We start from the raw sequence: 16,218 nt of genomic DNA, 5'->3' as shown, positions 1-16,218 counted from the left end.
ACCATTGTCATTTGTAAGTCTTTTATTATTTATAGTCACTGTTTCATTACTCTTAAGCTAGTAAAGAACTACATTTCAGCAGAACAGGTATTAGTTACATAGGATTAAGTAAACTAAGAAGATGATTTTGTGGCTTTTTGTTTCAAATGTTGTTGATAAAGTGTTCTAAGCTTTTTCTCTTAAGCTGACAACAGTTTAGTAAATGCCTGCCTTTATAAGCAGAATTGAAACTTTATCTTTCTCTCTACCTGATCCCTCCAGAATTTAAAAACTCTCAGTGACTACTTTTATATTTCATAGCAGTATGTTTATTTGCACAAGCTCAATAAGAATCTGCTTTCCTTGTAAGAGGACCAATTAAAAACACTGGTTATATTACCAAGGCTTTGACTGGAACGTCATACCTGAGAGACATGTGTTTAAACTCAGATATGAACAGACAGCTTTAAGGAACTAAGATTGACTTTATAAAGCCAACAAAGCCCCTTAAAAGAACTGGCCTGGTACCTTGCTTACAGAGTTCCCAGCAGCCTTACCAGGTGAGTAAGGAAGGTCACTGCTTGGCAGGTGCAGGAACCTCAAGAATGTCTTGGGAACCTCATAGAAGAGAGGAATTCACCCAAATATACAGGTACTGCAGGCACAACCTGATGGCAAGTCTGGCTTGGCTTTCTGGCCTCAAGAAGCCTTTAAAAGTCCAATCTGAAATTCCTTACAAAAAGTTCCAGCAAAGCATATTTAAAAGAGCCTATGTAATCAATTGCTCTTCTTTTTTTTTTTGAGAGGGCATCTCTCATATTTATTGATCAAATGGTTGTTAACAACAATAAAATTCTGTATAGGGGAGTCAATGCTCAATGCACAATCATTAATCCACCCCAAGCCTAATTTTCGTCAGTCTCCAATCTTCTGAAGCATAATGAACAAGTTCTTACATTGTGAACAAATTCTTACTAGTGAATAAGTTCTTACATGGTGAACAGTACAAGGGCAGTCATCACAGAAACTTTCAGTTTTGATCACGCATTATGAACTATAAACAATCAGGTCAAATATGAATATTTGTTTGATTTTTATACTTGATTTATATGTGGATCCCACATTTCTCCCTTTATTATTATTATTATTTTTTTTAATAAAGTGCTGAAGTGGTAGGTAGATGCAAGATAAAGGTGAAAAAATAGTTTAGTGTTGTAAGAGAGCAAATGTAGATGATCAGGTGTGTGCCTGTAGACTATGTGTTAATCCGAGCTAGATAAGGGCAATAAAACATCCACAGATGCAGAAGATTTCTCTCAAAACAGGGGGGGGCAGTGAGGTTCTAAGCCTCACCTCTGTTGATCCCCAATTTATCACCTGATGGCCCCCCTGTGACTGTGCCTGTCTTAGGTTGTTCCTCCCTTGAGGAATCTTACCCGTCTCTGGCTAACCAGTCATCTTCCAGGGCTCAATTGCTCTTCTTGCTGCACTTATGCAAATAATCAAGCCAACTGTTAATTATTTTCTTAATCTGGCTACTTCTAATAAAAATGAGGGTGATTTTAGAGAAAACTATTGTTTCAATAATGCAGTCTTATCTATACTAAATCCCAATACTAGTCATTGAGATGTAAACTTGATCCAGAATTCCAGTCCCCCATAATGGCCTGGCTAATGCCCCTACTGGGCCCCTTAATAACAGTTTGTGGTTTACTCTTAGTTGCCCCTTGTGTCCCCAGGTTCCTCCAACAGCAGCTAACCCAGATGACCCGGGTCGCCACCAACCAGATGTTACTTTACCGTTATGCACCTCTTCCCGTGAACCCCCTCCTTTGGCCTAATACCAACCTCAAATCCCCACGACGCCGCTTGTCAGCTGGAAGTAGCCAGATTAAGTCGTCGCCCATTATGACCAAAAGGCTGGAATGTTAGGCTGGAGGAAGGAAAAACAAGGACATGCAAACAGAACAGAGAGATGCCATAGGGGGAGAACAGACCAGACCCCAAGGTCTGTGCCTTATATGGAAAGCGGACAGCTCTTCCTGAATTCCATCCTTCTGATGTGCCAACTAAGACCCAGATGTCAGCCTCCTCCCTCTTGGAAGGAAAAAAAATTTCTAGTTGTCTATTATGTCACCTTGAGCCAATCATACCTCTCCACGCCCCCTATGATAGCTTGCCCACTCCTCCCCCTCCTAATCCCTTAAAGCCCCTACCTCCCTGACTGGGTGTGACTTCCCCGGCCTGTAATACCCAGGCCGTGGAACATCACCCGGGAGTTGCACTCAAATAAACTACCTGGCCCTTTTTTGCCTCTATTCGCCTGCTTATTTTGGCTAAAATTTATCTTACAGTTAGTGAAAATGAACATGAGACCAAATTTCCATCAATTTTACATTTTATTTAAAAAATACAGACTATACACTCCCTGTTTGCAAACAAATATGAATAATAAAATTTCAACTTGTTTGCTTTGTTGTGCAGTTCAGTTTACTATTTATTCCAAAGTTTTTACCAAAGATGTAAGAGGAACCACTAGAAAATAAAGTAGAGAGTATGCGCTACTAGAGAACAAGTTCAACAAAATATCTGAAGTGCACAGTACACACCTACTTACCCAGCTCCTGCTCTGCCTGCTGTGAGCTGAATTGTGTGCCCCCCCCTCCACTGAATTCATATCTTGAAGCCCTAACCCCCGGTGTAGTTGTGTTTAGAGATAGGGCTTTAGGAGTTAGTTAAGGCTAAATAAGGTCATAAGGGTGGAGTCCTAATGGACAGGAGGTGGCCTTATAAAGAAAAGGAAGCCAGGGAGATGGGATGTCTCTGCGAATACAAGCAAAGGAAGGGCATGTGAGGATGTGGCAAGGAGGCGGCTGTCTGCAGGCCAGAAGGAGAGCGCTCACTAGAGACAAACTGACAGGCATCTCGGTCTTGGACTTCCCAACCTCTAGAACTGTGAAAATTAATTTTTGTTATCTTAAGCCACTCAACCTATAGTATTTTGTAGGGGCAGCCTGAGCCAACTAATATAGTGTCTCTTGTAGTGAATTCCACCTTTGCCTCTATGGGAATAGTGAAAAGTGACTCTAATCAAGGGGGTTATTCGGTCCATAGCAAGCAAAGCAAGACCTTCTGGGGCCTTAGAGTGCCCAGACTGGAGATGGCTGTGGACTTGGTGGGCTCCAGGGAAAGGAGGGACACATGAGACTGACTCCTGTGCCTCGATGCCGGCCTTTTCCTTTCACCTCCAGTTCAAGACCAAATCTGTGCATATATGTAGGTGTGTGAGCTTGTGCCCTTGTGCCTATTTTATGATGCTTCCAAAGATCTTTGGAATTAAGACATTTTAATCTTAAGTGAGTGCAAGAATGAAAGGGGAGGCATTAAAGAGAATAACCATAGAAGCAAACAGAGAAAGAAGCAGAACAAGAAGAAAAAGGAGAAAATTAGAAGTTGGGGATATGATGGATGAAACAGATTAAAGAGTGTAAATTCCCTGCATTCACATCAGTTAGCAACACGAGAAGACCAGAAATCAAAAAAGTTACATTGATCATCACTGGGAGAAGTTGAATGAATCGCATATAGGAACTCCCAGTACTGTTTTTGCTTCTTGTGAGTCAACTTATCTCAAAACAAAAAGTATATGGGTATGTAAAAAAAGAAAGGCATTCTAGCTTAGAAAAAAAGCTACATCGAAACACTATGTAAAGCAGACATGTAATGCACTGTCAAATAAGAGTATAGTTAACGTCCATTAACTTGATTTGTTGAATAAATATTCTTTCATGTAGATTTTGTGCCAACCAGTGTGCTAAGTGCTATGAATGTAGAGGTGAAAAGCAAGGTTCCTCTCCTCAAGGAATTAATCGCTTAGTGGAGAAATAGGCACAAAAATATAATACGACCAATATTTCAAAGGAGCTCTGGATGACTTCTATAGTGGATATTTGTTCATTTTGGTTGTCCAGCTTCTAAATACCCTTCCTATTTGGACACTATCTCAAGATCAACAAGAGACAATGCCTCACTGCCCAATTCAGAAACCTAAAGGGGGCCCAGCCACTGTCTCCTGGCAACTAAAGCATGGGCCTGTGATTAAGTACCCACAGCTTTGACTCTTGAGGGAATGACCCAAAGTCTCAGGGTTAGGTAGAGATATTCAAGGTAGCTGCAGTGGAGTCAAGAGTCCACTGGATCAGGGAGGACTGTGCAAAGGTGGTAGACTCCAGCGTCCTGCTGGCAAGTGCCCTCCAACTGTACATCAGCAGTGGTGTCCCCAAAAGATCGTTCCTAGAGCAGCAACTTAGCTATGCTTCCCTTGCCTTTGTTTGAGCCTGAGCCTGGCTCCCCAGCATTCCTGTGTATTCTGTGAGCAACCTCAATAGAATAGCTACATAATAATAAAAAGGTATGAACTATGCTTACATTCAACAGAGATGAATCTCAAAAACATACACTAAACGAAAAATCTCAGAACAAAAGAGTACATACTGCACTAACCATTTATACAAAGTACTAAAATAGAACTAATTGATGGTGATAGAAATCACATGAGTGGTTATTTGGGACAGAAGATGGGAGGGGGGGAGATGGACTACAGAGGGACATGCAAAAACTTTTTTGGTGGTGGAAATGTTCTATATCTTGATTGGGGTAGTGCTTACATGAGCGTAGTCATTTGTCAAATAACCAAACCAAACCAAATACCTATAATGGGTGTATTTTATTGTATTTAAACTATACTTCAACACAGCTGATTTTTAACAAGGTTGGAGAAGAATAAATACAGCTTTTCTTTTGACCTGAGTCATCTGGGGAAAAATATCCAATATATTGAAAAATTGTTATCCTCTGAGTAGACTAACTGGGTGGTTCCCTTTTGCACCTTTTAAATCTTTTAATTTATGTGTGTATATTATCCATTTAAAAAATAAGTTTCCAAATTAAACCCCCACCCCAGAGAATCAGTGAGATTAATAGCATTGTCAATGACTTGACTTGAAAGAGGTGGTGATACCCAGTCTATCTCCATTTAAATCACCAGTGTGGCAGGTACAGAAAATGAATGGATTTTGAAGAATGCCAGTGAATTATCATACCATCAGTCAGGTTTTGACTCCACTTGAGGCTAAAGTTGAGATGTGCTATACTTACAGGAGCAAATCAGTACAGTTCCCAGCACCTGGTATACATCTATTGATGTGGAAAATGCTATTTTTCTCCACCCCAATATTCAAACAATACCAGAAACAATTTAATTTCACCTACTGGGGATAGCAACATAGAGCTTCATGGGAGCTAAATTAACCCTCCACTCCTGACAATCATTTAACCTTTAGGAACCTTGATAATCTCATCTTCTATAAAATATCACACTAATTCATGATATCACCAACTTTATGCTGACAGATATTGGAGGCTAGGAAGTAATAAATATCCTGTTTATAATGTAAGATAAATTTTAGCTGAAATAAGCAGGCGAAGAGAGGCAAAAAAGGCCAGGTAGTTTGAGTGCAACTCATGGGTGATGTTCCGCGGCCTATTACAGGCCGGGGAAGTCACACCCGGTCACGGAGGTGCGGGCTTTAAGGGATTAGGAGGGGGAGGAGTGGGCAAGGTATCATAGGGGGCGTGGAGAGGTATGATTGGCTCAAGGTGACATAATAGACAACTAGAAACTTTTTTTCCTTCCAAGAGGAAGGAAAGGAGGCTGACATCCGGGTCTTAGTTGGCACATCAGAAGGATGGAATTCAGGAAGAGCTGTCCCCTTTCCATATAAGGCATGGACCTTGGGGTCTGGTCTTTTCTCCTCCTATGGCATCTCTCTGTTCTGTTTGCATGTCCTTGTTTTTCCTTCCTCCAGCCTAACACTAACTACTAGTAATTCTGAACAGTGTAAGTGCTAATCCACTCTAAAAAAATCTTTTGTTGCTCTAGGTTCTAAAGACTTTCTGCAGTTACTGGTGAGTGATTTAATAGCTACAAACTGACACATTTTTATTACTTATTTTTTAATAAACCTGCTATTCTACATGGAAGTGAATTGGGAGAACTCTGTTATACTTGGCTCCCAGCACACATGTAATGTGGTTATCTACATTCATTTCAAGGTAAGTTCATAAGAGGCTGGTGCTTGCCGTAGGGGAAGGGATGGGTGAAATGGGTGAATAAGAAAAAAAAATTCCTGAGAATGTTTGATATCTTGATCTGGTTGATAGTTACATGTGTGTGTACACACATCAAAATTCATTGATCTGCACATTAAGATTTGGGTACTTACTGTATGTACCTAGATAAAAATAAATAAAAAGAAAAAACAAAGATATTTTTATAAAAGAGTAACTTCATAAAGCTTCAAAATGAGCTCACTTTGGATACAGATCATATTTCCAACCCTTGTGTCATTACATATTCTTGTGTTTAAATAGATTTGAAATAATGATAGTACTTTGTAGATAGTAGTAACTGTATAGGCAAAGAAACAATTTGAATTACTTCTTTCTGACATTCTGAACTTTTTGTGCTTTAAATTTAAAACAGTGAATTAAGAGTTTAAATTATAAATTGTGATATTTTGTTTGGGTAAGAGCAAGCTTTAGTTCATATGTGAAATATTTTACCAAATTTGAATATAATTTATATTTGAAATGTGTTATTTTAGAATTATTAATTGTTTGTTTTAAATCCAAAGGAGAATCAAGAATATACAAAGTTAGATCAGTGGTACAATTTAGGCAACTATTATTTGGTAGTTTTTATAGGTGGTTTGGTTTTATTTAAGTTTATTAGTTACTGGAGAATTATTTACACAAAATACTATTGTATTAAAGTATAATCAAGGGATGAAAGTTCAAATTAGTAGGTACATATAAAATCTAAAAGAGTTATGCTTTTCACTTATATGTGGAATCTAAAAACAAAACAAAATGAACAAAACAGCAGTAGACTCAGAGAACTGAGAAGTCACTCATGATTACCATGGGGGAGGGGCTGGAGTGTGTGGTTGGGGTGGGCGAGGAGGATAAAGAGACACAAAAATCTCAATCATAACAGAAGTTGGTCATGGGGATGGAAGTGCAGCATGGAGAATATAGTTAGTGGTTTTGCAACATTTTTCTGCATTGACAGATAATAACTGTGTATAACTGTTACTAATTTCTGCAACTGTTGAATCATTGAGTTGCATACATGAAATTAATATAATATTGTATATCAATTATACAATTAAAAAAAATTTTAATTAAAACACTTGTGCCTTTTCCTTTTTGTAGTGTGTATTTATCTTATTTAATTTTTATTTATTTTTTTACAGGCACACATACATATGTATCAAGTTTACTAGAGGAAATTTTTCACAGTTGAGATTTCCTCTCTGGTCATTACTATCATTCATTTAATTTATTGATTATTAAAAAGGATCCACTCATGGTATCATAAAAAATAGATTTATGACACCTTAAAAAAATTAAACAAAAAGAATCCACTCATGGTGTCAAAAAATGCTAGGTACATTTCAGCTCACCCCAACCCCTCTTTCCTGATCTTCTCCTCACTTCTCCCTGGGTCATTTGCCCCTAATTCACTAACTCCTGCCATTTTTTAAGCATAACCATTTAGCTACTTCTGTGAATAAAGGAAAAGCATCTGTAAGTGTTACAGGGAGTTAAGAGGAAGAGAGTGTACCTGTGTGGGGGTCAGAATTTTCAAGGAGTGCATCTGAAGGCCAGCACTCGAGATATCCAAGGGGAAAGTGACTTGGGGTGAATTACACTGAAGGTTATGAGATCCAGCTGCACTTCCTAGTGGTAGTCTCTCTCCTTTGTCAAACCTAGACTGGCTTCTGCCAAGGGGGATAGAACATGATCTGTTCACATAGCTGCCCCTAGAAGGCAAGTGTGCCTTTTGTACTTCCTTGTGTCCTTGGCTCCTCAACTCCTAAGGCATGATATTAAGCTGCAACTGTGGATCAAACTGCTGCAACTTCATGTAGTTCAAGAGTTTCTTTTGTTGATCATGATGATTATGATGAAGATTCTCTCTCATTTCTCTGATACCAAGGTGTTCTTTTACAGATAGGCCCACGGGGCTACTGGCCCTGGCTGCAACGGGCCTCAACCTGTTGGGCCTCAATCTTTGGCAATGGGAATAGTCTCTATAGAGATACATTATTATAATGAAAAGAAGGAATTCATCCTGTAACTTTAAATTGGTGTCCCTGTTACTAATGTCTGCAACTGTTGAATCATTGAGTTGCATACATGAAATTAATATAATATTGTATATCAATTACACAATTAAAAAAATTTTAATTTTAATACAGCCATACAGCCTATGGAATACTATGAATAATTCTTAAATAAATCCTCTTATTATTTTGTGATATAATTTATTAATTATATTGCATTCTATATTTTATATTATAAAGCATTAATGTGTTAAACATAAGCATTTAAAAAAAAAAAAGAATTCTTACAACTCTGTTTTGGAATTTCTTCAATTCTTAACTTATCAGCGGCGTCCCCAAATCTGCATGATGTAGCTCTCTGTTACCTCTGAGAGGCTTCTGGTCAATGTTCATTTTCATGTGTGTGTGTGTGTACACTTAAAGCTCATTTTTCATTGAAAAAATGTTAATTAAACACCAGCTGATTACCTAACTGTACTCTAGGAAAGGAATGCAAAAATTAATTTTCTTAACAAGATTATAGTCTAGTGAAATATAAAGACAAATGTAGAAAGTGACACTCAATAATCCAGGGATAAATTTATCATTTCTGGGTTTTACACATTAGTAAGATAAAAATTTCAGACATAATACTCCTCTCAATGTTTAGACCATGTGTACAGATACTCAGTATTCTGTGAACCTTTCTGGTCAAAATAGCCTATTTATCCTAATGAAGACAGCTGTATTGGAAAAAAAATAAAAGTAAAAACTTAACTAAAAGGAAGTCACATTCTGGTTTTACTAGTGATTCCAGGGAAAAAAGATTAGATCATATCATGCTTACTATATATCTTGAAAGATGTATTTCATATCTATATTTCATCCAGTGTCTTTTTTTTTTTTAATTTTGAAGATCTTATGGGTTTGATGCAGTGATTTGTTGATCAGACAGTATCCCACCTAGCAGACAGAAGGGAGCTCCGAGAAGCTGTACAAAATGAGAGACTTAAAGGCAGAAGGAAGCAGGAACAAGAAAGTGACCCTAGGCCAAAAAGCAGCTTGGTTGTTGCAAGGTTATGTTCCTTTAGGGGATGACAGGACTCTTAGCAGCAGATTGCCTAACTGGTGCTGACCAGGAGATTCCGGACTGGCTGGCTTAAGATTCTATTTCTGGAAGAACCCAAAACTGTACTAAGTTAAATGTCAGTTTGGTGTATTTCATCCAGTTTTGTAATTTGATCAGTCACAAAAAAAAATTCTTTAAAATTTGTCATTTTAATCTTTTTTTTTTTGGATTTTCTGGATTTTTTTTACAAGTCATGAATTTTTAAAAAATTCCAGCATGTTATAGTTATTAAATTCATTAGGTAATTAACATTTTAGTATCTGAAACTGTTCATCAACTTATAGTCATTAATTTTTAAAAGTAATATAAATAAGACTTTATATGTGTTCAAAATGTCAAATAGGTGGCGTCTTCCCAGTCATATTAAACTTCTGTTTGCCATTAACAATATAAAATATTGTGAAAGTTATTTTGTTTTCATTTATAAAATGTTGCAGAAATTTATTTACAGTTATAAAGTATAGAAGGTTGTGTTTTTAGTTATAAAAAGGTATAGAAAGTTGCTTTGTTTACTGTTATGAAATGTTGTATAAGGCTGCTCTGCTGCGAACTATATCATTACTGGAAAGAGTCTATAAACAATATTCTTCTTGTATTAGATAAAACTCCTGGTTGCAAGTGATAGTAACTCAGTTGGATAGCGATTTACCACCTCAGTTTGTGTGCAGCTTCTGTGCCTTACGGAAAGAGGTATTAGTCACGGGAAGGGCTCTGGTTTTTCTAGTTTTGAGTCATGAACTCACCTCTGAAGCAGCTGCTTTTGCTACATGGACAGTTTAATCCGAAGGCATCATTTAGAGGATGGGCTCAATGAATGCTCTCCCACCTGGACCACACAGAGTGGGGATGGGTGGTTCTCAAAGGAAAGCATGCAGGCAGAGAAATCACATTGTTCATTAGAGCTTCCTTTCAAAATGACTGTCATCTGTGAACAGCCTTGTGAGGCTAAGTCTGGATTGTCCTCATCTGGGAAAATGACAGTACTTCTGGATTAGTCATTATTTCATAAAAACAATAAACCTGTAATTTGTACCATTATGGACTTTAGGGTTGTGCTGTGATTGAAGAGATTTTCTTACAGGATTACATTTATATTTGGTTGGAAAACTATCTCCAATCATTGAAAATAGGACATCTGACTTTTTTTTTTAGCAGAAGAAAGCCACAGTAAATGGTATATAATGCTCCATTTTTAAAAATTCTTCTCTAGGACTTGGTAGGTTGCATTAGCTACTATAAAAAGTTACTAGCAACATTTAATTTCAATGAACAAATGTACAATTTAAAGGAGTAATTGTCTTAAAGATTATCAATTCAATTCCATTTTATTCAGTAAACAACAGTTAAGGATGAACTAGGAGCCAGGAGGGAAGAGACATATATATATAATTCCAATATAATATGCTAAGTAAAATGTTAGAGGTATTCCCACACATTATCAGAGAACTTAGATTACCTAGAACATTCAGGAAAGGCTCCATGGAGGAAATTAACTGAACCTTGAAGATAGGATAAAATTGAGCTAAAAGAAGACACTGAGAAAGGAAAGCCTGGCAGAGGCTCAGGCCATGAAAAAAGTCTCAGAGGTGTAAATTAACAGGGCACATGTGCACAAAGCTCAAAGAGTTGGATATAATCAGAGCGTAATTATATGTTAAGGTGAAGAGTGACGGGAGACAGAGAGAGGCACTGTCTTGAAGTCTTAGCTATGAGGCTAAAGAAGTTGGACTTTCTGAAGGTTGGACTTGCATTTTAGATGGGCTGCTGTGCTGCAGTGAGGTGGGTGGCTTAGAGAGGGGCAAGACTGGAGGGAGGGAGTTGAATCAAGAGACTAATGCAACAGTGGTGGAAAGATGATGAAAAGATGAACTAGTTGAGACCAGGGAATATGCTGTATTCATCTTTGTATCCCCTGTGCCTGGTATAATTCCTGGTATATGGAATGTGTTCAAATGATATTTACTAATTGAGCTAAATCTATTTTTTCTCTTCCAGATTACAACAAAATCTTCATCTTCTGGCCTTCAAACCACATTTCTAATAGCTATTGTAATGTGTTCTGGAATTCCAGACAACAATTCCACAAATACATCATGCAAAATATAGCAAGAATATATAAGTAAAACAAACTGAAAAATCTGCTAACATGACTAATTCTTTCTACAAACATTTATCGATCCTTTTCACACTTTGCATTTCCTGGACCACAGGGATGTGGCTAAGAACATAGATTTTAAAGGACTGTTCTGTTACCCTTGCAATAACAAAAACTAAAGCTGGATGGCCTATCAACTATGCTGTGCTTTGTGCAGGAAATAAGCATATCTGCACCTGTTACTGCCTATAAATAAAACCATATACCTTGTTGGGCATTTGCTGATTGTTCTGTTTTTTTGTGTGTGTTTTGAAAAGTCTCTGAAACCAGCGTTTAGTGTGAAATTGGGCGTTTTATATAAATATATAACAGAAGACCAAGCAAGGTATCATGATGGGGAGAATTGGGAAAGCTAAGTGGTAATGACAGGAAGAAAATAAACGGCCATACGAGACCTTAGAGTAGTTTAGATTATTAACCACTATCACACTGGGAATCTGACACCATTGGACTTCTCCACTGGATATTCAGAGGGAATTTTGAATAAATCTGTGCTCACATTTCTTCTGCTTTTTGACAGAGATTCATAGTTTTCACATTACTCACTTTTGGACTTTGTTTCTCCAGGGCCCTCTAAATCAGTGATGTATTTTGGGAGGAAGTTTACAAATGGTAATGGCATATGTCAAAAAAGAGTCAACAGGCCAAAATCGTCACTTGTGCTAAATCCATGTCACCAAACTGAAACATAGTAACTAACCTAACTGCAGTTTCAACCTCCCTGACGAATGTAATCTTAATAGGTCAGTCTGGAATTTCCTGGTCAGCAGTAGTGAGGTAATTCGCTCTATAAAACCCTTTCATCCCCAAAGAAAGATGAGGTAATCTGCTTTTTTGTTGCCCCTGTCCCCTACTTCTTATAAAACTCTCCCATTTTGTATGGCTCTTTGAAATTCCTTTCTGTTTCCTAGATGGACTGTTTCCCTATTCATGAATTGTTCCACAAAGCAAATTTGATCTTTAAATTTACACATTTGAATTTAAAATGATTAATTAAGGAGGGGGCTCAAGATGGTGGCGTGAGTAGGGCAGTGGAAATCTCCTCCCAAAACCATACATGTTTTTGAAAATACAGCAAATACAACTATTCCTAAAAGAGTGACCAGAAGTAAGAGTACACCAGCCAGGTTACATCTACACCTGCGAGAACTCAGCATCTCACGAAAAGGGTAAGATACAAAGCCATGACACGGTGGGACCCGAGCGCCCCCACCCCCACCCCAACTCACTGGTATGAGAAAAAAAGAGTGGGGAGGGAGTGGAAGCACAGGATTGCTAAATAACCAGCCCTAGTAATTTGCACTGGGTACACAGACACGCATTGCATGGTGTACTGGATATTAGAGAAACTGAAAAGTAAAATTTGAGACTGAGAATGCGAGCAGGTCCCCACAGCTAGCTCCCCTGGGACAAAAGAAAAGCAGGCGCTTTTTAAAAGTCTTAAAGGGACAAGGGCTCAACAGCTGGACAAAATCATCCTGGCACACTCAGGCCAGCAGGCTGGGAATCTTGAGGAACTTCAGGCACCCTAAACCCCTGGGGGGTAAAGCAGCCCTGAAGCCCCTGATGGTGATAAGCAGCCTGCCATTCATTCTGCCTGGCCGGCACTGCAAGCAAACTAGCTGACCTGCCACATCGGTGGCAGAGCCCTGCCCACAGCAACCACACAGTCTTCTCCCAGCGCGCAGCTAACTGGAACAGAGGAAGCCAGAGCAAGGTCCAGAAGGCAGGAAGGGGTGCTCTTCTGACAGGAGAACACACCCAGCAAGTCAGCCACCACCCGCAGTGCGCTAGGCTATCCCAAGGGCTTCCCCACCCATGGTAGCTCAATAGATTATCCCAGAGACTGCTATTGGTGTGCGGGTAACCGGCACAGGCAGTGGGGAAGGGCAAGGTGACCAACGAGCAAGAAGGGATTTTGTTCTCCCTGCTGACACATACGCCACCTGCCTGTGACCACTTCTATCACCATGAAAAGGCAGAAGAATCTGGTCCAGTCAAAAATCACTCAGACAACCCCAGAGAGAGGGCCTAGTGAGATAGATATAACCAATCAACCTGAAAAATAATTCAAAATAAAAGTGATAACCATGCTGATGGCTCTGCAGAGAAATATGAAAGAGCTAAGGGATGAAATCCAGAGGGAGGTAACAGAAATGAAACAATCAATAGAGGATCTTAAGAGCAGACTGGATGAGGTGCAAGAGACTGTTAATGGAATAGGAATCAGAGAACAGGAATACAGAGAAGCTGAGACACACAGAGATAAAAGGATCTCTAGGAATGAAAGACTATTAAGAGAACTGTGACCAACCCAAACAGAACAGTATCTATCTGCATTATAGTGATACCAGAAGAAGAAAAGGAGATAAAAAGGGGTAGAAAGTGTCTTTGAAGAAATAATGGCTGAAAACTTCCCCAAACTGGGGGAGAAAATAATCGATTAGACCACGGGAAGTACACAGAATTCCCCACAGAAGGGACCCAAGGAGGACAACACCAATACACATAATAATTAAAATGGCAAAGATCACGGACAAGTTCAGAGTTTTAAAGACAGCCAGAGAGAGGAAAAAGGTCACCTACAAAGGAAAACCCATCAGGCTATCATCAGACTTCTCAACAGAAACCTTACAGGCCAGAAGAGAATGGCATGATATACTTAATGCAGTGAAACAGAAGGGCCTTGAACCAAGAATACTGTATCCAGCATGATTATCATTTAAATTTGAAGGAGGGATTAAACAATCTCCAGATAAGCAAAAGTTGAGGGAATTTGCCTCCCACAAACCAACTTTACAGAATATTTTAAAGGGACTTCTCTAGATGGAAGCACTCCTAAGACTAAATAGATGTCACCAGAGAAAATTAAATCACAGCAAAGAAAGTGGACCAACTGAAAAACAACTAAAGGCAAAAAAAAAATCAACTATCTACAAAAGCAGCCAAAGGAAACACAAAATAAAACACCTAACATATAAAGAAGAGAGGAGGAAGAATAATAAGGGAGAGAAATAAAGAGTCATCACACCGTGTTTATAATAGCTTAATAAGAGAGTCAAATTAGATGGTTAGATAGTAAATAGGCTACCCTTGAACCTTTGGTAACAACAAATCCAAAGCCTGCAATGGCAAAGAGTACATATCTGTCAATACTCATTCTAAATGTAAATGGACTGAAAGCACCAATCAAAAGACACAGAGTAAAAGAATGGATAAAAAAGCAAGACCCATCTATATGCTGACAACAAGAGACTCACCTCAAACCCAAAGATATACACAGACTAAAAGATATTTCATACAAACAATAGGGAGAAAAAAGCAGGTGTTGCAGTACTTGTATCAAATAAAATAGACTTCAAAACAAAGAAAGTAATAAGAGATAAATGACATTATGTAATGATAAAGGGGTCAGTCCAACAAGAGGATATAACCATTATAAATATCTATGCACCCAATGCAGGAACACTGACATACGTGAAACAAATACTAACAGAATTAAAGGAGGAAGTAGAATGCAATGCATTCATTTTAGGAGACTTCAACACACCACTCACTCCAAAGGACAGATCATCCAGACAAAAAATAAGTAGGGACACAGAGGCACTGAATAACACACTAGAACAGATAGACCTGAAAGACATCTACAGAACTATACACCCAAAAGCAGCAGGATAGGTGTGGAGCCAAGATGGCGGCGTGAGTAGAGCAGCGAAAATCTCCTCCCAAGACCACATATATTTTTGAAAATACAACAAAGACAACTCTTCCTAAAAGAGAGACCAGAAGACACAGGACAACATCCAGACCACATCCACACCTGCGAGAACCCGGCGCCTCGCGAAGGGGGTATGATACAAGCCTTGGCCTGGTGGGACCTGAGTGCCCCTCACCCCAGCTCCTGGCAGGAGGAAAGGAGTTGGAGCAGAGAGGGAGAGGGAGCCCAGGACTGCTAAACACCCAGCCCCAGCCATCCGCACCAGAGCGCAGACACAGTGCGTGCGTGGGGTGCTGGAAACTAGGGTAACAAGACAGTAAGACCTGTGAGCGGGTCCCCACAGCTGGCGCCCCTGGGACAAAGAAAAGCCAGTGCTTTTTGAAAGTCTTAAAGGGACAGGGACCCCACAGCTGGATGGAAGCATCCCAGGACACTTAGCCTAGAACGTGGGAATTCCGGGGAACTCTGGGCACCCTAACCCCCTGGACAGCAGAGCAATTCAGAGGCCCCTCACGGAGATAAACAGCCTCCCGGCCATTTCCCCTCTGACACGGCTCCGCCATATCAGAGCAGCAGCCTGAGGCAGGCCACGCTCACAGCAACTGCAGAGCTAAACTCCATAGCAGCTGGGCAAGAATCAGAAGCCCCATCTGCATGCAGCTGCCCAGCACAAACCACTAAAGGTCGCTGTTCTCCCAGGAAAGGAAGGCCACAAACCAGCAAGAAGGAACATTCTCCCAGCCAGCACTTGTGCCAGCTCCACAAACTATCTCTATCGCCATGAAAAGGCAAAAGAATTTGCTACAGACCAAAATCACAACCCCTCAGAAGGAGATAGACCTAACCAGTCTTGCTGAAAAAGAATTCAAAATAAAAATCATAAACATGCTGGGGGCGGGAGCCAAGATGGCGGCGTGAGTAGAGCAGTGGAAATCTCCTCCCAAAAACACATAGAGCTATGAAAATATAACAAAGAAAAATCTTCCTAAAATAGAGACCACAGGACACAGGACAACATCCAGACCACATCCACACCTGCAAGAACCCAGCGCCTTGTGAAGGGGGTAAG

At 39.5% G+C, this 16,218-nt stretch overlaps 1 long non-coding RNA gene across 3 annotated transcripts in view; it reads left to right on the top strand.

Moving 5' to 3' along the window:
* The window catches only part of LOC140847962 (uncharacterized), a 58,993-nt gene extending 44,009 nt beyond the window's left edge, over window positions 1-14,984 (top strand). For 2 of the 3 annotated variants that reach the window (XR_012128318.1, XR_012128319.1), the window contains one exon: window positions 1,719-5,061. This is a non-coding gene — a long non-coding RNA (uncharacterized lncRNA). Of the gene's footprint in view, window positions 1-1,718; window positions 5,062-11,271 lie in introns of those variants that run through there. The other variant, XR_012128320.1, reaches the window with a different exon arrangement.
* The last annotated feature ends 1,234 nt before the right edge of the window (window positions 14,985-16,218 follow it).

Source organism: Manis javanica, chromosome 2 (assembly GCF_040802235.1).
Source record: "Manis javanica isolate MJ-LG chromosome 2, MJ_LKY, whole genome shotgun sequence".
Lineage (NCBI taxonomy): Eukaryota > Metazoa > Chordata > Mammalia > Pholidota > Manidae > Manis > Manis javanica.
This window is presented reverse-complemented; position numbering and strand designations above follow the sequence as displayed.